The sequence below is a fragment of the Mustela erminea genome, chromosome 18 (assembly GCF_009829155.1).
Source record: "Mustela erminea isolate mMusErm1 chromosome 18, mMusErm1.Pri, whole genome shotgun sequence".
Taxonomy (NCBI): Eukaryota; Metazoa; Chordata; class Mammalia; order Carnivora; family Mustelidae; genus Mustela; species Mustela erminea.
In genome coordinates this window covers 53,259,110-53,285,660 of record NC_045631.1, presented here as the reverse complement: position 1 = coordinate 53,285,660, position 26,551 = coordinate 53,259,110, and the positions used below count along the sequence as shown (strand labels likewise).

The following is a 26,551-nucleotide window of genomic DNA, read 5'->3' as shown; positions in this document are numbered from 1 at the left end:
TTACCAGAAGAAACTTATAAAAGCATGTGTGTGCGTGTGTGTGTGTGTGTGTGTGTGTGTGTTACATAGGAAGATTACTTGGGATAATAGTTACTGAGGAAGCACACAGAAGCAATCCTAGTTAGTGTTGGCAGGAGAAGAGAAGAACCAACTTTGTAGTGTGAGTTACTTAAAAAGAAGTCATTTCAGAAAACCATCTGTACACCGGGCGCCTGGGTGGCTCAGTCGGTGAAGCGTCTGCCTTCCTCTCAGGTTGTGATCTCAGGGCCCTGGAATCGAGCCCCGAGTTGGGCTCCCTGCTCAGTGGGGAGTCTGCTTCTCCCTCTCACTCCATGAGTGCTCTCTCTCCCAAATAAATCAATAAAAGTCTTAAAAAAAAAAAAAAAAGAAAAAGAAAACCATCTGTACAGATTTACTTGAACAATGGAAAGGAAGACAGGCAGCAAGCACATGATATGTGCATGTGTGTGTGTGTTGGGGGCGTGGTTACTTTTATTCTGCATTCCAGAGAGGAAGCCTGGGCCATCTAACAATACTCGGCATACATATCTCTTGGGGGTGTTGAGAAAAGCAAGTCTTAAGCCACATTGAAAGAAAACTCACACTGCATCTTTCTAAGACGACAGGTTCCTAGTTTTAGAATATCTGGGAGTAGACTAAAGCTGTGTGTCTTCCCCGGTTTTTAGCCCATGACATGTATGTGATTCATTCCCTTAACTGTTGCAAGTCTGGATGGCCATCTTTTTCCTGTTTATTGCTGGTGATGGGCATATTTATCTCTACCCCTGGCAGCAGTATTATTTTAAATTTGTGCTTTGTCCCCTTCGAAGAAGTTGCTTCTTCTAAGTGGCATGATGGTGATGATGATGGTTAGGAGGATGATAATAACAACATCAGCCACTTACTGAGCATTAGTTAGGTGCCAGGAATAGCACGAGAGGATTTAGAATACGGTAGCACAGGGGTGCCTGAATGGCTCAGTCTCACTCTTGGTTTGTTCTGGGGTCATGATCTCATGGGTCCCAGGATTGAGTCCAGAGCATTGTTAAGACTCTACCTTCAGCAGGGAATTGGCTTGAAGATACTCTCCCTTTACCCTTCCCCCGTCTCGCATGCACCCATAGGTGCATGTGCTCGTGCGCGCACGTGATCTCAAAATAAATAAATAAACCTTTTAAAAAAAAAACAAAAAAAAATGAGTATGGTAACCAGCAACTCAGACTGTCTTCATATTGCTGGATTCACATCCCAACTGCACGTTTTGCTACTTAGGGACCCATGGGCACTTAATCTAGACCTTAGTCTCTTTCACTGTAAAATGAGTTTAATGGTATAACTTCCCAGTCTTAAGAAGATGGAATGAATCAGTACAGGAAAACAACTTTACATTGTGCCTGGCAGATGATGAGTACTGTATACATGTTAGCTATTATTGTCATTTTTCATTGTTTTCACATCACTACTGAAGGACAGGTAGTATGCCAGTTTTACAAATTATGGAGCAGAGATCTAGAGGTGTTGAGTAATTTATCCAAGTTTATGCATCTTAATAAATAATGGAATTGGGATTTGAATTTGTATCTATTACTTTTTGCCACTAGGCTAGACTACAAACAGACTAACTATAGCCTGTTCTCCTGTGATCTGACTCAAGAAGGCAGCACTATGGCAAGAAGAATGTGATTTAATTATTTATACTAATTAGTTACTAAAAAGCCAAACGCTTTTTATAGATGATTTGTAATTTTTTCACAAAAGTTCTATGAGGTTGACTTTCTTATCCCATTTGGGACTACATGAAGAAACAAAACTCTGAATATTATAAAATATTCTATAAACTTTAGGTTCCTCAGGAATATCTGTCAGGCTCACCCCAGGGTCTTTGCACTTACTTCCTAGCCTAGAATGTTTTCCACCCAGATACTCAAGTGCTTCATACTCTTAAGTTCCTTCAAATTAATGAGGTCCTGACTGTCCTATTTAAATTATGAACACTATCCTTACCCTTGACAGTTCTTAAACCCCTTTGTTGTCTTATTATATTTTTTATATCACTTAACCTATAGCAATATTCTGTACAATATACTTACTTGTGTATGGAGGGTCTGTCTCTCTCCCTACTCGAAAGTGCCACAAACAAAGAAGTTTTGTCTTTTTTATTCATTGCTGTAATCACATTTCATAGTGTAGGGCCAGATGAATAGAGGGCACATAAAGTCTATTTACTTAATGGATAAATGGATGTTACTTCACCTTTTCCAGTAGCTGTATATTCTAGGACCTGCGTTTTCACTTGCTCTACCAGCATTTTTCTACGACATGGCCTTTGGGATTTTAAATAATTTGCTATTGGAGTCTTCGTGCTGTCTACTTGTAATCATCCTCACAATGAATTTTTATTTTCCCTCACAGAAGGGTGTCATTGAGGGCAAGGGGTGCACACATGATAAGCTAAGGAAATATTTGAAGCAGACCATAAAATACCTGTAATCCATAAAATCTGGGTGCCTCCTGTTCTGTTTCACACAGTGCCCCATGCAAATAAACACCAGTCCAAAACTGATGTTCACTGGAAAGACATTTTTGACTTCACTGATATCCATAAAAAATAGGTATATTTTTATTCCACTTACTACGCACACCAGGATTTTCTAAAATGTCCCACTCTTCACCTCACAGATACTCCCTGCGCACCAACCGAATTCCCTCTCACATTTCCAAAAGAAATCTCCCTAAAGCTCCTTTTTTCCCCTGTCTGTCTTCCTGTGACCTTCCAGATGGAGTGTTCTTTTTTACAAGTGATTCTTTTCTCTTCTCACTGTGAATTAAGCAGCAGGTCTGGGTTCCTCTCAATGATCTCCTCATCCATTACCCTGATTCTCTACAGAAAGGCTCAAGACATCTGGGAGACCCAGAATTTGTAAAAGGGTTTGGAAGAGTAACAGTGATAGTTTTTTGAATTCAGTTACTTTTTTTCTTCTGTCATATACATGAAAGCCAATTAGGTTTTCCTGGGTACTTCGTCTCCTTTTATTTAGGAGAAGGCAGTATTTTGTTAGGTCTTACTGTGACTTGTGCTCACCAGCCTGGTGATAACCCTGGGAATGACTGAAATGCTTTGTGGATGGACATACTCCCCCAAAAGACAGGAGGGCAGGTAGGAAGACGATTGTAAAGTAGGAAGATGGAGGGTATATTACATGTTTGTTTTATAACATTCTCCCATCCTAGAAAACTTAAAATGGTTTATGTGAGCTCAGACTAACCTAAACATTTTAACCTGTCAATCATAGAATGTTTGTTGACCTAAGATGGACAGATAGTAAGATAATTATTAGAGGGGCAAGTTCTACTCCCATCTCTGTTATCTTGGCATTAATTTCAGAGCTTTGTTTTCCAACCTGGCTAAATAACACTGAGAAAATAAATGTACTCTGATCATTTTGGTTCTTTAAAGGGCATGTATATGTTTAATGCTCTTTAATTTATTTATTGCAGGGAATCTTGAATCCTTTTGCTTATCTCCTTAAATAACCTTTTTCCCTACCCTGTCTCACTGTTTGGTTTTTATGTCTATGTTTTCTGTTTTGCAGTTCCCACTCTGAACTTGTCTTTGTGCAGTTTTTGCTTTTTTGAATAAAAGGAGGGGGCAGTAGTTAGTAAGGAAAGTCAAAGGCACAATCTCCGAATATGTCTTGATTCCTGGGGTCTGGGATGGCCTGAAGTCCCTATCTTGTGAAGTTCCCTGATTATATGTGTTAGGCCAGGGGCACCATGTTCGTGTTCCTAGGGAAGATTACAGCAGCTGCTCCTCTGGTTTACCCAAAGGAGGAGCGCGGTGTGGGGGACCTCCTGCGTCCTATTCCTTGAAGTTTCCTCTCTCTGTCAGTCTTCTTCAATCTGATGTTTGGGATACTTGTATCCTTACCCTCTGAGACTGTAGGTTCTAAACTGTTGAGCTAAAAGAGAGTCATTTCAGGGAAGAAGGGAAAGGCACTTTGAGGGAGGGTGCTTGTGTGGAGGTGGTGTGACACTCTGCCTTGCGTGGTTCTTAAGCTAAACCATGACCAAAGCATCACAACCCCTCAGTGAAGTATAGTGACAAGCACCTGACTACAAAATAGAACCGGTGGGTCCTAATTCCAGATCTGCCTCCCTCTAACCATGTGATTTCAGAGGAATCATGTTATCTTTCTGTACATTGATGTAATTAGACTACAGGAGCCAAATATATGATTTATGACTTACTCCATGAGATGTGAATTTTAGACCTTTTCCCCTATTGTACCACAGGGGGCATACTTCCCTGGGAGAATGGCGTTCATGCAGGCGGGAGAAAGTTGAGTGTAATAATAGTTTCAGGTCTTAGTCTAGGTTCACTCTTACTGAAGTCATAAGAATGTGACCTAATGCAGTGCTGTCCTGTCTATAGCTCTCCAGAGAAGTTCAGAGGAGGAATCTGGACTTGGTCCTGATCCTTCACTATTAGACATGTGATGGAGAGCCAGCACGTTAGTCTTTGTCTGCATCTGTTTTGTCAGCCATATATCTCATAAAAATGTTTTGGAGATTTAGTTTAGTAGTGTAAAGAATTTAGAGAAGAGCCTGATTTATAATGGGCACACAGTATTATTTTCTGATTTCTGAATAAAGACTAACAAAAGGCCAAAATAAGGAGCAACAGAAGAATGGGGATACATTTTTGATTCATTCAACGTATGATGAGTACTTTTGATGTTTCATATGACTTCTGTGTGCTGTCGAAGAGGCAGAAAAGAGTCCTGCATGGCGTCCAGCTTCAGGGTGCCGTGCAGTAATAAAGGTGATGGCAGAGATAATGCCCAGTGTGCCAGAGTGTAAGTGGTAAATGATTAGACAAATCAGCCACAACACCCAGACTTACCAGCAGTCAGAGGCACACTGCACAGGTAGGGCATTTTAAATGTATTTAATGTCAGTGTTATCAGGAGCTTTCTGTGGGGGTTGGGAAAAATAATGTAATGTAGCAACCTAGTATGAACTGAGATTCCACCATGAATCTTCTTACATGTACTTACTACGGCAGGGATTCTTAATTAAGAGTGCACACTTAGACAACCTATTATAGTCTTGGAAAAACAATAGCAACAACAACACAGGCTTTGTTCTCAACCCTAAAGATTCGTATTCTTTGGGTCTTAGGGGTCAGGCCCAGACATCTATGCTCTTGAACAAGCTCCGCTGGTAATTTTGTTTTCCCTGAGTGAAAATCAGTCTTTCAAGGGGAAAGCTTTCTGAAAGACGAGAACATTTACTGGGCATGTGACTTATGTTTACTGTGACTATATATCCACATCTCCTTTGAAAAGAGACATGGCCAGACATGTTTTGTTATATTTTACCTTATATTCCTGGCAGAGCTAAATGATGCAGAGTTGAGAGCACCTGTGGCCAATATAATCGCAGTTTATAAATCTCCTAATACATGACATAATAGGTTTGTAATGTATCTGCTTGGTTGGGTTGAACTACAGTTCCCAGAATTCCCTTTCTTTTAGGAAAACCGGATTAAGCAAATAAAAATATAGGGCACTCAGTTACATTTGAATGTTGTATAAACAATGTCTCTCTCTCTCTCTGTCTATCTAATGGGAACATGTCCCATGCAATATTTGAGACATACTTATACAAAAAAAAAAAAAAGTCTGTTTATCTGAATTTAACTTGGTGTCTGTATTCTTTATTTTATCTGGCAGCCCTATGTTTTTGTATGTTTCCGGTTAGGGTGGACCACAAGGGAGATTCTTGGAAGATTTGGAGGATGGAAAGGAAGCAGCAGCATTTTGTAGTTCGTATATGTTGTTGCTGACTTGCTGACTTACCTTATCGGTGTGAAGCATCAGAAGGACCTGAACGTACTCGACCTTTCCCTGGATCCTCTTTCAGCTTCTCCAACTTCTCGACCTGGATTATGTATTTAGCTTTGTAATGAAAGGCCCTGACTTTTACAGGATAACCTCAGCACCAAGGTCAGAGGTAGCAGAACTGACCTGGTTTGCAGTCTGTCCTCATGAGATCCCAGTCCATGCTAGTGGTTTCTCATCTGACCTCGATCTTCCCCAGTTTACACCCATTGTCCTGGCCCAATTACCCACTCAATTTTAAGCTCCAGCACCAGACCCAGAGGCAAAAATCTTGCAGAAAAATGCTTCACCAGCTTTGACAGTTGGGTGAAGGAAATCAACGATTCCTCTCTGAATTTCAGAAAGAAGTCCTGGTCAAGGAGTTTGCTAAGTATTCTTGGCCATTGCCTGTTTCTGTTTCACATAACCAGCCTCAATGTCTATTTTTCATTAGCAGTTAAACTAAATTGCAAGATGAGGACTGTTACCCCGAGGTATCATGTATCTCTCTGAAGGTATGGAAAATTCTGTTAGGGAAAAGGGGACAACAGCGGCAGCCTGAGCTTATCAGAGCTCTACCTCCTATTGTAGACTCACATGCATTTGCAAGTCAACTGTGTCAAGTCTGTCTTCTCTTAAAATTTTCTTCAAATAAATGAGTAGGTCATTTTCTTATTACCATGTTTATTACAAAGGAACCATACAGATACAAAATAAGAGACTAGGAGACAAACACATAATCTCCCATACCTTGGTCTCTCATAGAAATTGATGTTTAGTCCTCAAGGTGATTTCTTTATTTAACACAGCAACAGGTGGGCCCTGTGTCATATCAGATCATCTCATTCATGTGGGGCACTGAATCCTGGGTGTGGTATATATAAGCCTTATGGCATTTATATGTTCAGGCATAAAGTATGTGAATGGTGTTGAGAGAAATGGATACTTTAACACTAGAGGCCTTCAGCATATTAAAAGGCGACTCTGCTTTTAAGCATGTGTACTCTATGGCTATTTAGCTCTCTGCAGGATAGCCCCTGAGATGCTGCTTCTGATGCAGAGATCTCCAATCCTTTCCTTTCCTTTCCTTTGAGAGCAATGGTATATGTTATCCATTAACCCTTCATTCTCCTCCCAACTGCTGACTTTTATTTGCAATAGTCCTTTCACATCATATTTTAAGTGTCTCCTAATGTCTGGACCAAGTCCACACAATAACACCAGAAAAAGAAAAGATATACAAAGAGAGGAACATGAAACCCATAAAGCTACCTTAAATTCCAGAGGAATCAGAAAGTACCCCGTTTCTGTGTGAAGAGTTACAAGCCTAGGGAACTTCAGTTATCCTACAGGTCTATATGTCATTTGTCTCTCTTACTGAACCTTCTTTCTTAGAGATTTTTCTGTTGATGACATGATTTATTCACCTAAACTTTTTCCAGAAAAATACTTTCTTTTCAGGAATTAAGGAAAAACCTAGATGATGCGACCAGAACATACTACTTTTTTTTTATTTTTGTTTTTTGTTTTTCTCCCTCACATAATCAAGATGTGAGGGATCACATAATCACATAATCAACTTATATTTAACTAGACTAAAATTGGGAAATCATGCAAGTCTTAGTGTGGGCAAATGATGGAAAGAAAGACGACCCAAGAAGTGAATTTGCAACTTTGCAGCTTTCCTTGTTCAGATATCTAGTTGCTGGTTTGGCCTCACTTAAGCGTTCTTTTTGGTTCTGTTCTTCTAACCTCAGTCTTGGCTTTGAAGAGAATCTTTAAATTCTCAGAGTCAAGTCTTACAAATACTTCTTGGCAAGATCAGGTCTCTCCTTCTTGATTACATCACCATTTGCATGTTTTAATTAATAAAAGAACTTAAAAAAACCCACATGGGCAATTAAAAGCATTGTATTCTCTTTAATTTGTCATGCAAGGAGGAAATGTGTGAATCCTATTGTTTAATTAGACAGAACACTGTGCAGTCTCTTAGAGTTGCATTGCACCCTCTGACTGGGAGTCAACAGAACAAAAGGAAGAAGCAAAAAAAAAAAAAAAAAAAAAAAAAAAATCACATCCTGAAACTGATAGCAATAAATTAGGAGTAAAGAAAATGTAATAAACTAGAAATCATTTTTGAAGTCTGACAACAGGATAATTACATGTTTCAGCTTTACCAGGGGTTAGCATTCGTACATCTTTGTAGTTTCCTTTGACACTTACAGTATTTGTGGTCTCAGCCTACATGCCTTAAGGAATTGAGAGAATAAAGGTTAGAAGAGGTCCTGATAAACCAGAACTTGATCTTAGTCTTTGTGGAAAAGAAGCAAAAGAAACCAGAGTGGGAGTAAAGGTTGAGAGGGAACTGGGAGAAAGATCAGACTCCCTGTCAACCTACTTTGTGTCTGTTTCCTGCCAGCAGACAGTTGGAGGACGTCCTTCACGACCCACAGGCATGCTTACCCTTTCTCTTCTTACTGGTATGAGTAACGCTGAATGTCTGTGTCTGTGAGGAGATGCTTGGTCCCTTCGTTGCCCAAATTATTGTTGAAAATTGTTACACTGTCTGCATGTTTAGTCTTGAATCTGGCTTGCTTTATCTATATCACCAAAGTCAAGGTGCATCAACCCTGACCCCAGGGGGAGCTCTTTGGCACCAAGAATGGATTCCACTAAGAGGGATGTGTGACATGATGCCAAATTGAGCTTCTTGACCTCTTTCTTCCCTTGAAAATTGACTACGTGATTTCTTGTAGAAAGAACATAGTATAGTAGTATATTCAAGGTTTGCACATATTACCACATTCAACAATGACACATTCATGTTTTTTTTTTTTTAAGTAAATATGTCAATATAGTCCTAACCTATTGTTGTAAAAACAATAACTCATGCTTGCCATGTGTTAGGGGTTAGACAAAAGCTTTGGGGTTTTTTGTTTTGTTTTTTTTTAAAGATTTTATTTATTTATTTGACAGAGAGAGAGAGGGAGAGATCACAAGTAGGCAGAAATGCAGGCAGAGAGGGGGAAGCAGGCTCACCGCCAAACAGAGAGCCTGATGCGGGGCTCAATCCCAGGACCCTGAGATCATGACCTGAGCCGAAGGCAGAGGCTTAACCCACTGAGCCACCCAGGCACCTCAAGCTTTGGGGTTCTTAACAATAGTATTTACATGGCTTTTTGTCAAGGGTCTTAGGTATACCAGAACTGCTTGCTAAACCACAGCCATTATCCACCACAAGCTTTCTAATCTGTGGATGTGTGTGAAGGACACTAGTGACTGGAAAAGTACTATGTCACTGTTTGCCTTGCTCACTTCTGAATTCCAGCTTATGATACTCTGCTAAATTGGATTGCAGAATGTGATCTCTGGGCTGTCTTTAATCTTGCTAAGTTCAAACTTGAATCCCTTCAGTGCAGAAAATATTAGGATGCAGAGAAGAGAACGTAAGCTAAATGGGCCAGTCTCAAGTGGACAGTTGAGAGGTTCAGGCAGCACTTCTACATAATCTGTGAGAGGAAGAGGAGGGCCCTTAGAGAGAATTACAACAGTGACTAGGTAGCTAGATGTCCAGGCTCAATTAATTCCACAGAATCAAAGTTATAGCGGATTCTTTTCTCTGACGGGGAATAGAGAGAGAATAAAATCTTGAGAGTATCATCTCTTGGAAGTCTGTACAATATGGTTTCTCAGAAAGTTTGCTGGGTGTGACCTTTGACCGATTTTTTTTGTCTACCTAGTCTCTGTGTGTGTGTGTAATCATATATGTATGAATATATATACTTAGTCACCGTATACTACATGACTAGTCATAGGGTATTGAGAGCTTTATCACAAGAGACAAAACATGAAAGGTAAGAAACAAAAAGTGAAATAAAATTTCTTAGTTTCTCATAAACTGTACTTCGTGTGTGTGTGTTTTTAATTAAAAAAAAATTTTAAAGTAATCTCTACACCCATTGTGGCTTGAACTCACAACCCCAAGATCAAGAGTTGCTCCATCAACTGAGGCCCCAGGCAACTGAGGCAAGCAGCCAGGCTCCCCATCACAAGCTGTACTTTGATTCTGGAAAGTCTGTTTTAAGTTTTCCCATTCTTCTGCCTCCCTGGCAACCACCTTGTATCTTTTAAGATTTTTCATGTTAATATTCAGTTAAATTAAAATTTAGAATTTAGAATTAGAATTTAGCTAAATTAAAATTTAGCAGTTTTGCTCCCCAGGGAACATCTGAAGATGTCTGGGACATTTTTTTGGTTGTCACAACTGTGTGTTTGGGGGGTGGGAGAGGTTGCTGTTGGCATCTAGTGGGTTAAAGCCAGGAATGCTGCTCAATATCCTACAATGTACAGGACAGTCTCCATGGTGAAGAATTATTTGGCTCAAAATGTCAGTAGAACTGAAATTAAAACTCCTGATTTTTAGCTTGTTAAATAATCTCTCCACTGTATGTCCTCTTTGAACCAGTATCCCTTATACATCTCTGGATATTCTCTTTATTCACAATTCCATATATTTGCTTGGGCATAATGTAAATAAATATATATGGATATGTAAATATACATGGATATGTAAATATATCTGTGTATATGTATGTATGTATATTTGACTTTGATTTATATAGGTCAGTGCTGGGAGATGGATTTATTTTTCTTTCCAGAAGGGTACACCAAATTTAAACTCGAGGAAAGGGGAATAGGGACAATCAGTTATTTCGAGAACAAACTTAAACATTAACTAGACAACGACAGCCTTATTTCTCTAGTCAAATGACACATCTTCTCCAGACTGTCTTATAGAAATTATGAAACCCTGTTTTTGTTGTGTAGTTCGTACTCTGAATTATTCTGTCCACTTATGTGAAAATCAACATTATTCATTCTCTGGCAGATTAAACTTACTATTTTTCCTGTCACCCTCACCCTCCAGTGAAAGGTTAACAGAGACAGACTTGCCCATAGCCATAAAATAAGTCCTGACAAGCCCGGATTTCCATTTCCACTTTCAAGAATTAAATCAGCTGTCCTATGAACTAGAAATATGCATGGAATCTCCAGTTTTAATTTGACATTTTTATTTGCCTAACTGCTTTTAATTTTATTAAGCTTTATTTAAACAATTTATTCCTATGAGTAGTTATTTTATTGTTTTAAAAAAATGTGACTCGTGCTTCTGATACAAATTCCAAACAAAAAGAGTAGTCAAAACAGATAAAAACCAATTTACTCAAATCCAGTATTAATGTTCACATACGCTCCTGACGGTTCTCTCTACTGACACACATGGGTGGAAGGATAACAGAGAGATACAAACAAAGCAGGAATCTTACAATGTAGAAGGCAACTTCATGAATCACCTTTAATTTTCCTTGAATTTAATGGGAAAACTGAAGTCAAGTGGAATGAATTTCCAGGCTACAGATAAATGTTTCATAAAGACCAGTGAGATGAGTTCTTAGAGCACTCGTCTACGGCAGAAGTTTTCAACCTTGACTACACACTGGGATCAGCTGAAAAGCTTTTAAAAATCTAAAGGACCCAAGAGCAATTAAATCAAAATCTCAAGGGATGGGATTCAAGTATTAGTGTTTCTTAAAGCTCTCGGGTGGTTCTAGTGGGCACACAAGATGGTGAATCATTGGTGTAAGAAAGATTAAGAAAAATGATGATGAAAAAGAAAAAAAAAGAAAAATGATGATGAAAATATTCCAGAGTTAAAATCTGCATGTCTTTTAGTGGAGGGACAGGGTGGCTGGGTTATGGATACTGGGGAGGCTGTGTGCTGTGGTGAGTGCCGTGAAATGTGTAACCCTGACGATTCATAGACCTGTACTCCTGGGGCAAATAATATTATATGTTAATAAAAAAAAATTTTGGATTTAATCAATTGATTAAGTTATGTAATATGAAGAAATTAACATTCTTACACTTTCTACTACTGTTTTGCTGCCTCCCCATTTTTCTGGTCTGTAGTATTTTTACTTTGTCAGGGTTTATAACATTTATCCTTTATGCTACCAAAATTCCCTCGGTCAGGGGAACAACCAGAGAGATGACCAGGATGGAGAAGAATATTCAGAACAAAAGAACGGGTCCCTAGGCATCAAAGAGTTTATGTGGGGAGACTGAGGTATGGCAGTGGGTTGGCTCTATCTCTAAGGAGAAATCCCAGCTCGATTTTTTTGTGGCTTCTTTCTTTATTATTAATGAATTAATTTTGTGTACTTTGGGAAATAGAAAGATTGATCATCAGCTACATCTTAGATATTTTTATGCAACAATTGTTTTTTGAGTGATTATTGCCCGTGCTGTTTTTGGGAACAAGTTATTTTTAACTGTTTGTAGACCACAGGATCCTTCAACTCTCAGATGAGAGCTATAGGAGTTCTTACTGGAGGTGGACTGGGGAGTACCAGTTCCCAGAGCCTTGAGCTGATTTTCAATGATTCACAGACTTCAGGGTAAGAATTCCTGTTTTAAACATTTAATCTTGCCTGCTCTCTTCTTTGTATATTGGCTAACTAAATTTCTCTAGGGTGACTGGGACCTTCCCAATGTAGGAATAGGTTTCTGACTGAGGGGAGAATGTAGGAATACACTGCTACGTGTGCTGTCTGGGGATGTACTCCCCCCCCCTTTTCTTTTCTCTTCTTTCTTCCGCCGCCTCCTGCTGCTGCTCATCCTCTTCCTCCCTCCTTCTCCGTCGTCGTCGTCTTGGATTGCTGCTAACTTGTGACAGAACGTTAAAACATTCACAAAACATGTCCAGGTAGTTCAGACAATTAGGGCTGCAATAAGGTAATTAAAAAGGCCTTTTCTAGAAATAGAGATGAGAATAAAATTTAGTATCGTAAGTAGTTAAGTCTAGAAAAGCGAAGATGGGTCACTGGAGGGAAGCCAGTTAGTGTAGTGAATTTTCAGAGCCCTGTAAGTCTTTCCTAGACATTAGGATTAATTCACTTATCTTCCTGAGTCACCCTTGACCCATCGGGGTCATGATGTGTACAGACTGGGGACATGGGTCTTTGGTGTGCATCAGAATGCTAAAAAGTTTCCAGGATGACTAATGCTTCTATTTCTTCCATTACTGTCCATTACTGTTCCTTCCTCTCCCGCTTTGAATTCACTGGGCAGGACTAGGGATTAGTGGATTTAGGCTCCAAGGAAACTACCAAACAATTGTCCTATCTTTCTTTGTCTTTTTTTTTTTTTTTTTTTAGAATTCTGCCATATTGATACTGCATTCTTCCAACCTTGAGGACTGTATCTTCCTTTGTAACTTCAGAGCAGGTCCATCTTGCCCTTAATTATAACCATTAAAATCATCCTTGGGCACCTGGGTGGTGCAGTCAGTTAGGCATCCAACTGTTGGTTTCAGCTCAGGTTATGATCTTGGGGTCCTGGGATCGAGCCCCATGTTGGGCTCCACGTTGAGCATGAAGTTGGCTTCAGAGTCTCTCTCCCTCTCCCTCTGCTTCTCCTGCTTGTGTGCACTCCCTCTCTCTCTAACATAAACCCATCTTAAAAAAAAAAAAATCCTTTCTTGCCTTTATGGCATTCTGAGGTCACTCTTCCTTTATTTCCATAGGTCCAGTGATGGCTGTTTTTTTCTCTCCATGAACCATCCTCAAGTGTGGCCATGTGAAAGGTCTCAGAATGTGAAAATCTCTCAGAACATGAGCTCCTTTCCATTCATATTTTCTGTGCTTTCTCTCATGCTGGACATTCTGTTTGTCCTCAGAGTAATTAAATCTCAATGGCATAACACTACAGATCTCAGTGGAGTTTCTCATTCAGACAAATCCAGTGTGAATTAGCAGGGCCTCCATCTGGGGTCCAGGCTCCTTTAACTTGTGACATTGTCCTCCTGCTCAATGCATGGCTTTGAAGGTCTAATAGTGGTAGAATAGGATGGAGGAGGCACAGTCACTTTTTCACTGACTTGTCCTGTAAGAGATGCACTTCATTTCTGCTTAGAGTCTATTGAATTGAGCTTATCACCTGGCCCTGGAAGGGCTGTGTGGTGGAAGCTGAGAGATGCGCGGAACCCTGGGGGTATTCAGTGGGCACTCACTGTCCCTGCTGCGTCCAGTCTGCTACCTAGTCTCTTGAGGTCTTCCCTGAATGTCTCCTTCCTTGTAGCTCCATGAACCTCCTTTATCATTTGGAATCCTGAGGCCCATCATGTCATGAAAATTCTGACCCTCTTCAGAGTCCCTGAGAACTTTCTTCTTGAATTTCTCTGTTATTGCCTTACTGATCCCATATCCCATATCTATGGGAGGCTTCTGCTGCACACCCCTTCTTCCTGCTTTGTGGTTTGACATGGGTAATTTCATAAAATCATGTTAAATCAGTACAAGGGAGATTAATTCTGTACAATTTCAGGTAGGTCATAAAGTGCTCATTATTCATCTCTAGTTGACAAGTTATTCTGCGATGATTCTTAAAAAAGATTCTACTTACTTAAGAGATAGAGGAGGATGGAGAGAAAGCACGAGTGGAGGGGAAGGAGCAGAGGGATAAGCAGACTCGGAGCTGAGCGCCAGAGCCTGACAGGGGGCTCGATCTCACAATCCCAAGTTCAGCCCCGAGCTGAAATCAAGAGTCAGATGCTTAACTGACTGAGCCAGTTAGGTGTCCCTATTCTGTGATGATTTAAGCAATTTTCATATCTTTAAGTTGCTGTCAAATCCATAGCTTCAATTTCGGCATATGGATTAATCCTCAGTGTTAACGAAAGGCAGAAGATCTGTGGCCAGTTTGATGGAATAGTCTTCAACTTCTCTATTCTCGGAATTTTCTGTATCTTTGTTCATCTTCTCTTACTTTGTCCCTATCTTAAAATAAATATTCTTCCTTTGCTAAAACACATCCCTTCATTTTTTTCCCTTCATTTGTTTTGATCAAGTCCATGTCTTTAGTAATCACAAGATGCCTTGTTTCATTCACATTCAGACTTACCATTATTTAAACTTTTTCTTTCCAAAGCCTTCTCTAGCTGTACACATGCTAAATGTTTTCTTAGTTCTGATATTTTTTTTTTCCTAAACTTTTTACTACAATATCGCCTTAAGGTACTGTCCCATCTCTTACCAGTTTATTAGCGTCAAACTGCATAATCGAGAAGTCTGTAGCTGGTACTTTTGCAAGATAGCTTTACCTCCAAGTGCTGATACTTCCCTTGTTAGAAATCTACAGATTTAGGTAGTTATGAATGGCCTGCTAATTACCAGATCCAGTGGTGTTTCATCATTCTTGGTATAATTCAATCTTCAGCAAAGTTTAATATTTTTTATTATAATTTTCTCTTTCTTTAGCTCTTGTCATACAATGTGTACATACATATCTCCTATTTTAGTGATGAATTCTACTTACAGATTTTTGGATGATTTAATTGTCTTGGTCCTTTCTTCTACTAAAGCAATGCAAAAGATTCTGAACTCTGTTTCTTTCAGATAGAATGAAACATTACAGAGTCATTATTCAAACAGGGCTACATTTCAAACTATAGCTCTTACAGAGGATAGTACATAAAGTATTCACTGCCTCCCTGCCTGAAGCTCAATAGAAATTCCTGCACTTTCTGGTTTTTATTTCTCTTAAATATGTGGTCTATAGCTAATTCGTAACAGTCTGAGGAAATTCCCACCATTGCATCCTGGATCTTGTGACCTGTGACCCACAAGGGAAACTATGGATCCATGATGTTTTGATGTATGAAAACCAAATCCAAATAAAATAAAACTGAAGTGAAGAGCTATTATTTGGAGGTTAGCCATCAGCTAATCTAACTGGTTATCAGCTCAGAATTGTTGGAGAGAGATTTGTCATGGACCCAATGTCAAGTCTGTAGTGTTGAAAGGAAATAGAGAATTGGCTGTTTGCTGAAATGTGAAAACTAATCTGTATAATCCAAGAACAAGTGGAAATGTTGGTTCTTTGTGATACTTGACAACTCCTAATAAGAATGGTTTGGCAATATTCATCTTCTTGAGGATTTTTATTTCTTTTCAGGCATCTTATCTGAGGTTTCGGTTGCTATCGGCAGGATCTTTTGTGAAATTGCATTTTTCTTCATAGTTTAGAAATTTTATTGGAATTTATCCATCTGTGGATTTATTTCCATTAATATTATTCAAAACAGATTGAATCTGTTTAATCTCTATTTTAAGGTGTTTAGCTTTGTGTTCCAGAAAGTTTTCCGTAATTACGGATTTGATTATTGCTTTTCTTTTCTTTTTTAAGACTATTATTTGACAGAGATCACAAGTAGGTAGAGAGGCAGGCGGAGTGAGAGGGAAACAGGCTACCCACTGAGCAGAGAGCCCGATGCGGGGCTCGATCTCAGTACCATGAGACCATGACCTGAGCTGAAGGCAGAGGCTTAACCCACTGAGTTACCCAGGCACCCTGATTATTGCTTTTCTTTATAGTATTGAAATTTTGCATTTTTTTCCACCCTTGAAAATAACTTTGATATTCTGCAACTATCATCTATCTTCTCACCAGTTTTATTGTGGAAGAGCTTACCAAGTTTATTTTGAAGTTAGTGAAACTTTTTGCATGCCATTACTGCTTTTAAAAATCTACCATGAAGATTTTGCCATTGTAATTTTAATTGTCATGCAGTCCTTCCCTGTATCTCCTTTTGTGTTTGTTTTGTTTCACCTTATTGCCTTTGTAGCTTTTTGTCTTTCTGTTTCATCCAATCTTTTGATACTAGCCAGTTTGCTACTTATGTATTTCAACCTTTGCTTGATACAAGACACTTCCTGGATGCAATGAAGGATTATCTTCTGTTTTCTGAACTGTATTTTTTTTCAGAAGTATATTCTTGTCCCAGGTTTTCATGAGTTTTTATTTTCTCTTATTCTAGAATTTTCCTAGCCTTAGGTCCCATTTGGTAGTTTTCCATTTTATTCTTTCCTAACGTTAAATGGAGAGAATCCATTCCCGTCTAGTGTTTGCAAACACATAAGGTGTGTGTAATGCTTTTGGTTCTGTTCCCTGATGATGAAGAGAAAACTCCCTGCCCGGAATCCATAAAATAAACTAGATTTTCTAGTTTGAGAGTCACATGTTGGAATCATTAGAATTTGTAGTGGGTGGATGTTCTAGAGGTCATCAAATCCATTTGCTGGAACAGCTCTAACCCAAGTACCCTATTTATATCTATGTATATCTCTCTAAAAACCTGGACTCTCTCTCCCAGGCGACTGCTCCATCTCCCAACTCCCAGCCCTTCCCAGGGCTTGGTTTCAGGTCTGTCCAGGGTCTGATGGAGATAAGGCCTGTGGTTTATGGGGTAGTCCCTGTGGAACCTAATGTAGGGGGACTTATCCTCACCACCCTGGAGGCTGTCCAAGGCTCCAAGCTTCCCACTCCACCTACCGCAGACTACCTGTGCCAATTTTCTGGTGGTTCAAGGGCCTCAGCAGCCTATAATGAAGCCTCGGCTTTTGGGCAGGTGCTCCTGGGAAAGGCCCTAGTATCTTTAGGAATCATGGGGGATTTATCCATAGGATTACAGGCCTCATTATCTCAGCCTAACCAATGTCTGAACCAGGCCTTAGACTAATATCCAAATATAAAGATTTCATTAATACCGATAGAGCTCCTAGTAGTTTAACAAATAATGACTTTACATTCTCTACCACACTTACTTCAAAGCAAAACTACAGTGATCTATGAAAAGATAGTCTATGTTACTAACTGGAACAGATAATTTTATATGTGTGTGTGTATGTTTTGCTTTTCCTGACTAAACATCCCTTAAAGTCCATTTAAATCACTATACTTGCCCATTTTTTAGAGGGAGAAAAGATTTAGGCTGGATTAGTAGCATAAAACTTGATTGTTCTGTGTTTATGTGAACTTCTTAGTGTTGTAGGAAGAGATTGTGATACTGGTGATATTGGTAATGATTGATAAAAAAACCCTTCTGAAGGCTAGTCAAACTGGGATTAATTGCTAAAACCAGATGTAGAGCACTAAGTGTCAACTTTTTTTAAGAGGAATTTGAGGAGTTAATCACATTCTTCGCATAAGTTGAGGGATGGCCTGCAGAGATCCCTCACTGCTACAGGAAAAATCAGTGCCTTGAAATCAGTAGTGAGGCAGCTCATTAGCAGATGAGAGCAGCTCATCTGCAGCCCGTGAAATTGTTCTGATATGCTTGGGGATGTGCTTCTTGGGAAAAGGAGGGTGCCTCTCAGAATCCTTGTCAGGATTGTCAAGGTCTTTTAGCATTTTGTGGATGGCCTGCTGAGGAAAGTGGTCTTCAGTTCATTCTTCTTGACCACAAACAACTGGGGCTAGATGCTGAACGAACTCAGCCCTGAGTCAGTCTGGCTAGATAGTGGCTATAAATCTTCTCTTCTTGTTTTGAGAAGCCAGTTCCTTTCTTTCTTTATTTGCCAGCCTTTGGTGCCTGTGATTTTGAGGGCAGCTCCCAGTGCCCTCTCATGTTCTGAATTGGTGTGATAAAGATCAGTGAAGAAAACATAATGGAGAGATAAAATAATGCACTTGGTTATCAAGATACTTTTCATGTTCCTGGGTCTTTCAAAGTTCTAGGTAGTGAAGATCTCAAAAAAATCTTACAAAAAAATGGCCCAAATACAAAACAAAACATCAAAAACAAACCAACAAACAAACATAACACAATAAAAACCAGAAACCAACTTTCCTGTCATTGTATCCCCTGGAAAATACTTTTTTTTTTTTTTTTTTTTAAATTAGTTATTCCAGTTACTAGTTAAATATTTAGTTACTAGTTAAATATTTAACATGTTTTATTTGTGCTTTAAAAATACTATCTTTAATAGGCAACTGCACATATGTAAATATTTGTGTATGCAGAGATACATACTAACTGTATATATCTATATATACAGATATCTGTATATATCTAAATATCTCTCTTTCCTCTATCACCATTTTTATGAAGTTCAAAGCCTGAATATTGTTCTAATTACCACGCCCCTCCAACCCTTTCATTGTTATTTATATAAACAGGCCCAGCTATATAAGAATCTAAAAGAATGTAGCAGATCTTGTTGATTAAGTGCAATAAACATTTCCACTTCCCTCTTGTTGTGAACTGTTTAGGAAAGGGCATCTGATATAATTGTGGCCAATATGAAATGAAAGGAAGTGTGCTAAGGTGCTTGAAGGAAGGGTTTTATAGCTAATTAAGAGAGGACATTAAAAAAAAAAAAAGAGAGAGAGAGAGAGAAGCCGTAAGGAAGAGAAGCCTCATCTTCCACTTTTTGTCACTGCTGGCTGTTTGTGATGGCTGTAATCTTCGCAGCCACACTGTAACACTAAATACTACAAGCTGAGACCAAAGCCAGCGTGCTGAAGATGGTAGGACAGCAAGATGGAAGGTGACTGGTCTTTGATGGCATCTTTGATTCATGGAATTGTTCAGTCCTGGATCTATCTTAGCTGAGGACTTCTTGACACATAAAATAATGTTTATCAGCTTATTGTTTAACTAGTTTAGTTTGATTTTTGTTTTATGGAATTTGAAACATTCTAACTGATTGGAAGAACAAAACTTAGTTGTTAACCAATATGTGTGTGTTTCCAGATTATAAAAGAAGAACTTATAATTATTTTGTTCACAAAAAGTTGGTCATTTGGAAATTAAAATATGGACTCCTGTGTGATGGTCAGTCTCTTCTCCCTAATTAGTTTATGTTGCTGTTGCCACACGTGTTAAGAAAAGTAATGATGCTTTTTATGTACAATACAACTGGGATTTTATAACCAATAGGAATCCAGGAACAAGACTAGAAAGAGCAGCAGCTCTTCTCCATTCTAACACTCTTACAGAAAACTAAATTTCTCCTGCTGTCCAAGAAAAATAGGAAGCCCCAAGCTAAGTCTTAACATGTCTGTTTGCACGGTGCATATGGAAAAGTATTAGTATGTTTTGCTCTGTTTGATTTTGTGATATTTGTAGCGATTTCTTCTTGGGAGTTTTGCAGAGTAATGATCTTGTGTTTTAAGACCAAGTATTATGTGAATGAATTTTGTGACACATTGTCGCTTTGAGTTCACTGTGGTGGCTCACAAAGCTCCTAATGGAACTGAAGAATTTTTGTATATATTTTCTACATTTAGAGTAGAAACAGTGAGTATCACTTGCCAGAGTTAATGGCCTGCTCTCCAGAGTTGTTCTGAGATTCCAGCTTCTCTGTAGGCAAAGAAAATGGTTGCTACTCAGTGATGCTCATCTGACTAAAAACAGAACAATTTTAGTATCTTCGAGAAGACCAAAACCCAGTTTGGATTTACTTTCCATTGCTTTTAGGCTGCCCTTGAAATGTCCTCACACCTGTATACTTTACCTAGGAGGTCTAGGCAACCTTGAAAGGTAAAAGACATTAGTGAATGTGTGAATCATTAAATTATTTCTAAATTAAGTGTCACAAACTCCAGTGTCTTACCGTAGCCCTGTTCAAACAGCATTAATCAAGTTCTGTCACGGTAACCATGAAAGCCACCCTGTGAAATGCTGTCTTTCTGGTGATTAGATGGAACTGGGGCTCAAGGAGAGGTGACTTTTACCAAGAGACACCTGACTGCAATAGACCCACACATAGGGAAACCATGACTCAAACTCTAATAATCATTAATCTGTGTCCCTTCTTTCTTTGTAGACTTTGGGCAAATGACTTTTTAGAGGGACAGCAGGGGCTGTGAACCATACTAATAACATGCAAAATCAATGATGCCAACAACCTCATAAGGGAAATGATAACCACATGTGAATATAATAATGACTAAGCATAACTCAGACCCTAGATAGAGTTATAATTATGGATGTTTCCAGCCACTGTGCAACTACCACTGTCTTTCCAAAAGGTACAAAATGCTGAAAACATCCCAGTATTATTAAAGACATGGATACATTAAACATACTAAGGTATAAATTACATTAGCTCTTTTAGGCAGATTCCTTTTGCACATGCTCAGTTCATCCTATATGATATTTAAAGATTGTTAAGTTGTGTCACAATTTGTCTACCCTGGAAGACTGTGAGCATTTGTTGCAAGGACTGTCTTTTCTTCAAATCTATAGTATCAGAACTCATTAAGACATTAGGTGAATGGGTACAAACTAAAATTATGTGAGAGTTAATCAATGACGAGTTGTGTGTCATTGTAGGAACTGCAAATATTAGCTTGGAAAGAAATTTCTGTTTTTCTTTAAGGCTATTTTGAGAGTTTTTGATAACTAAATTGCATTAAAGAAAGATTCTAGGACAGCTTTATGCTAGCAATATAGAACGTCAGGAGGATGTATAAATTATATTATGTAAATGAGTTATTTCAGTTTTTATTTAACTCATACTCTTCGTTTTCTGGGTTGTTAAATGTCTTATGTATTGGTGCTTCTAATTTGTTTTCCTTTTTAAAAAAATTGCATGCTTCTAATGGAAAGGACCAAATTAAATAACACTGAACATACGTAATTACTTAAAAAGAATTCTGACTATGATAATGCCATGTACGATGTGTATTTTCCAACACCATCAAGCTCATCTTCGATTCTCAGAGGATACTGACTGGGTGTCCTACAGTTTAGCTCACTCCTGCCACTACCTGGATGAGCATCAGATCCCACAGGTAAGGGCTCAGTCCCATAAGACTGCCCCCAATTAATCACCAGTTTCAAGTTTAAGTTGTATATAACCTGTGTTTCTGGTTAGAAGTTTCCCATAATCCCTTTCTCATGTTTGATTAATTTGCTAGAGTAGCTCACAACAGTTAGAGAAATATTTACCTTTTTTTATAAAAAATATTATGCATGTTACAGATGAACAGTCAGATGGAGAGGTACCTTGGGTGGGGGCCAGCAGGGTCCTGAGCGTAGGAGTTCTGTACGCACAGGCTGAAGTCCACCACCCTCTTAGCATGTGAATGTGTTCACTAACCCCAAAGCTCACAGCTTTGTCCTTTTTTTTTTTTTTTTAAGATTTATTTATTTTTTAGGGAGGGAGGGTAAGAGTGAGAGGGCAGAAGGACAGGAAGAAAGAAACCTCAGCAGACTTTGCTGAGCACAGAGCCTGGTGTTGGGCTCAGTCTCACAACCCTGATATCATGACCTGAGCTGAGATCAAGAGTCCAATGCTTTACTGACTGACTGTGCCACCCAGACACTGTCTTTTTGGCTTTTATGGAGGCTTTGTTATATAGTCATAATTGATTAAATCATTGGCCATTGGTGATTGGTTCAATTAGCCCTTCTCTCCTCCTGGAGGTCAATGTATAGGACTGAAAGTCCCAACTGTCTAATCATGTTTGGCTTCTGCCTCATCCTCAGGAGGTTTCCAAACAAGAATCACCTCATTACCATGAATTCAGGTGTGGTTGGAAGGGGCTTGTTAGAAATAACATAATACCTTCATTGCTTTTACCTTAGAAAACTCCAAGGGGTTTTAGGAGCTTTGTGCTGGAATTAAGGACAAATATCATATATGTATTTCTTATAAACCACAATATCACAAAATGATAGTGATAAGAAATGAGAACTTTATTGTGTTGAAAGTGAATATCACCAGAAATGAGTGTGATTCAGGTTTTAGCTAAACTTTTTCTACTTGAAGATTTTATGTTGAGCTGTGCCTCACTTTAAGAAAACTTCCTTTAAAATATGTATTTCTAAGAGACAATGGAGGTTGAAATCTTAAGTTACTGTAGTAACTAACACTTGAAATGAGCTTTAGAAAAAGTCTTTCCTATCCATTTCTTCCTGTCAGCCTCCAGATAGCCATGTTAAATGGGTAGGATTGTGACATTACCCCCAGACAAGCAGTAAATGTAAAGAGTAGAACTTAAACTTAGCGTTTGGACTAAACATGCAAATTGCAAAATATGTCCACTTTCCCCTCAGAAGTGGTTATGTTCCTTGCAAGAGCGCTCTATTTTTTTTTTTTTAAGATGTTTGTTTACTTTAGAGAGAGAGCGCGCATAAGCCAGAGGATGGGGGAGAGGGAGAGTCCCAAGCAGGCATCGTTCTGAGGGCGGACCCGCCAGGAGGCTCAGTCACAGGTCCTGAGATAATAAGCCAAAACCAAGAGTCGGACACTCAACTGATGGCACAACCCAGGCATCCCAAGCTCGCTCTCTGTCTTTAAAAAGACAATTATGTTGTAGAGTTTCTTGAAATAACAAGATCTCTTAAATGGCTTCAAATGAGAGCTGATTTGCCATGCTTTCTGAGAAATGAGACTACTTCATTAAAAAAAAAAAAAGTTGTATTACCTCTTAAAGGGTCCCAGATACCAAGAAAAAAGTATTTTGACCTTTTGCTCTGATTTCTGTCTGACGACCTAAGAAACAATAGAATCTAACATATTTTAGAAGTCACTAATACTCAGTAAATTGTACCGCTGAATTCATATCTACAAGTACCAAGAAATACAAGAATAATTGTTGTTGTCCCTTGTCCTGTCATGGATTCATGGCTTCTTCAATATAATAGTCATTATTAAAAAGGATTGTGAAGTAAATATCTCTACTTCCATGTTTTCTGTTCATTTTGGATATGTGCTCCACACTCACAAAATATAAGTGGCTGGGCAGAGATGAATTACTATTCTTTAAATCTTGTTTCAGGTAAAAAAAAAAACAAAACATTTTTTCATGAGGGCAGTTTAGTAGTGGGAAGATAACTTTGAGTCAGGAGTCCCTGGAGCACACAGCCTGGATCCAGTTCTCACCTAGGTGTTAGGCAGTGGGAGCGTGGTTGGTACTGAGCTGTAGCTCAGGAAAGCAAGAAATGTAATGGGAAGACTAAGAGGAGTAAATTGATGAGATTACAAATTTTCCATCATGTTGGGATTACAGAGGTACATGTAGAGATGCGCACATTATAGCGAAATGCGAACTAGTCCAGCACAACCTAGTGTTTAAAAGTGGCAGCTAGGGGTTGGCACATCTTGATTTGAATTTTGATTCCACAGTTTAGTTTGTTTGAATCCCAGCAAATTTCCTAAACTTCGCAGCCTTAGTTTACTGACTGGATAAATGGGGATGATAATAGTACCTAAGGAATAAATGAGATAATGCTTGTAAAATGGCACAATAAATAATAGCTATTACTGTTACTGTTGTTGTTATTAATATTAGCCAGGTACTTGGGTTTCAGATATGACACATTACATTTCCTTAATAGGAGATCAGCATAGATATAGGAAGTAATTATCCCTCTTCTGTCATTTCTCCTACACTTTATACTTCCATTTCACTCTAAACAAGAAACCACAGTTCACTCTTCTAGTTCAGTGTAATGTAATACATACTAAGGATCCTGTGATAAGTAAGTTTTAGAGCAATCAGTAAAATTTTACCTGGTGGTGAAACTACAGCCTAGTTTCAGTGGACATCATTTGTCTAATAATCGACTTTCAAAACCATTTGTAACTTAAGCTTGAATTCTACCAGATGTTCTATGTAATGATAGGATATTTTTTCTTCAAAATTAGGTATGGCCCATGTACTTGGGACGCACCAGTTTCCCTCTGCCTTTCCTAATCACAACAGGCCTTGGGATATGAAATGTAGTATGATCAGGGTTGCCCAAATACTCTGAAATCTGTTATTCAGCATTTACCATGGGGGAAAAAATAGGGCTATTGGCTTTCAAAAAATGCAAACCCCTTTTCTCAAGCTAAGCAAAATGAAAAGGGGAGAGAACAATTTACTGGTTGAAGGAGAGAAGAGCAGAATGTGGCTCATGGAACTTAGGATATGGAGTATAAGAAATGCTGAAGTACAGGGGTGCCTGGGTGGCTTAGTGGGTTAAGCCTCTGCCTTTGGCTCAGGTCATGCTCTCAGGGTCCTGGGATCAAGCCCCGCATGGGACTCTCTGCTCAGCAGGGAGTCTGCTTCTTCCTGCCTCTCTGCCTACTTGTGATCCCAGTCTGTCAAATAAATAAATAAAATCTTAAAAAAAAAAAAAAAAAGAAATGCTGAAGTACAAAGATCGGTCTCATTTTCAGACTTTGAGATACACTTTGACGAAATTCTGCACAGATTGCCTTACAAGTCACATTTTGACTCAAAATGAGTTTTGTACTTGCTCCAAGTCCTTTCTCTTTTGCATTGCTTTTGGTGCATCTGCCTTATGTAACGGTCATGAATTTTAGGGGATTTTTGCCCATATTAATTCATCCTCAGTCTATCGTCAGCACAGCAGGCAGCCAATCCTGTTAAAACATCAGTGATATTATGCACTGGTGTGCTTGCATGCTTTGAAGGCTCTCCATCTCCTTTACTGTAAAAGTCCAACCAGATCCTTGTAGTCTGGTCTCTCCGTACCTTATCACCCACTTTTCAGCCTGTTTCACTTGACTCCAGCTGCACTTTTCTCCACTGTTCCATGAGTCTGCCGGGCACGCTCTTGGTGTTTACCTTAGCTCTTCCATCTTCTTAATCCAAAATACTTGCTTTTGCTCATTTACACCTTTCTCTTCTCAATGAGAAGTACTCTGAATACCCTGTATAAAAACAGCCTCTTCCCTTGACATTCCCTAATCCTGGTCTGCTTTATTATTATTTTTTTAAATATGTCATTTGTCACCATTGAGCATATTATATATTCTATGTTTATTTGTTCTGTCCCACTCTGAAATATAAGTGCCAAGATAGATGGCTGGGATTTTTATCTGTTTTATTCCCTACTGCGTCTTTACCACCTAGGATACCTCATATTAGGCACTCAATAAATATTTGCAGATTTAATTGGTGAAATAATCACTTGCTCAGCCAAGAGTTTCAGGGAAATGTGTTTTTCTTCCAAATTGCCTATTGAACAAAGAGTGGAATATGGGAGTGATTCTTTAGGCTTGTGATGGATAGAAGTAGTTGTCTGTTCCAGTGGTTCATTGTTAATAGGTCAATATTTCTCTCCAACCTGAAATATTTTTATGTGAACGGTAGAGATTAAATGAACTTTCAACTTTGTGGCTGCTCATTGCTGCTGAGAAAGTAAATAAAATTCACTTCATAATTCTGCATTTCCTGTTAAGAGTTTATTTTTTTCTCTCCCTTGTTAGTTACCCTTTTATTTGCACAGCAAGTTTATACTAATCACTCTTGGAATAAGTTGCTAGTTAGAGATGCTCTTAGAATGCATTGCAAATAGAATTCTTCTCCTTTTCTACCCTTAAGATTTACTTCTCTATTTTGAAGAGAGAGTCTGAAAGTTGAAGAGATCTCCAAGGAACCAGTTGGAAGGTGGACAAGAATAATACTCCCAAATCTCAGAACCCAGTCACTGTCAGGCCCACATTGGGAGGAGGGAGGATGGAAGGTATCATTCGAGGTACCTTGTCCACGGTTGGAAGATTGTCGGGAAGCTCCTGATGAATGAGATGCTAGACTTCATCTCCTGCATTTCATTCTCCGGCCATGCTGCAGAGCCCAGCCACATCTGTGCTTGATGGGAAGCAGATGTTTAACTTTGCAGTGAGAAGGCATTCAGATCTATGGAATTGAGGACCCAGACACCCTTTCCCTTTTGTTCCCTCTCAAAAAACAAATCGAGGAGGGAAAATTACACCACGTAATGATCCTGCAAGAGGACTTAACTACAGCAGGTGGAAACCAATCCCATGTTCTAAGGATTTGTGTAATTCAAAAAGAACAAACAA

The 26,551-nt window shown here is 38.9% G+C and overlaps 1 long non-coding RNA gene across 4 annotated transcripts in view; it reads left to right on the top strand.

Annotated features, from left to right (window-relative positions):
• LOC116578416 overlaps positions 1-26,551 on the top strand; it is a 107,759-nt gene that overhangs the window by 17,381 nt on the left and 63,827 nt on the right. The window contains exon 5 of one of the 4 annotated variants that reach the window (XR_004280868.1): positions 5,764-6,622. The exons of 2 other annotated variants lie outside the window; for them this stretch is intronic. This is a non-coding gene — a long non-coding RNA (uncharacterized LOC116578416). Of the gene's footprint in view, positions 1-5,735; positions 6,623-26,551 lie in introns of those variants that run through there. One more of the 4 variants, XR_004280867.1, reaches the window with a different exon arrangement.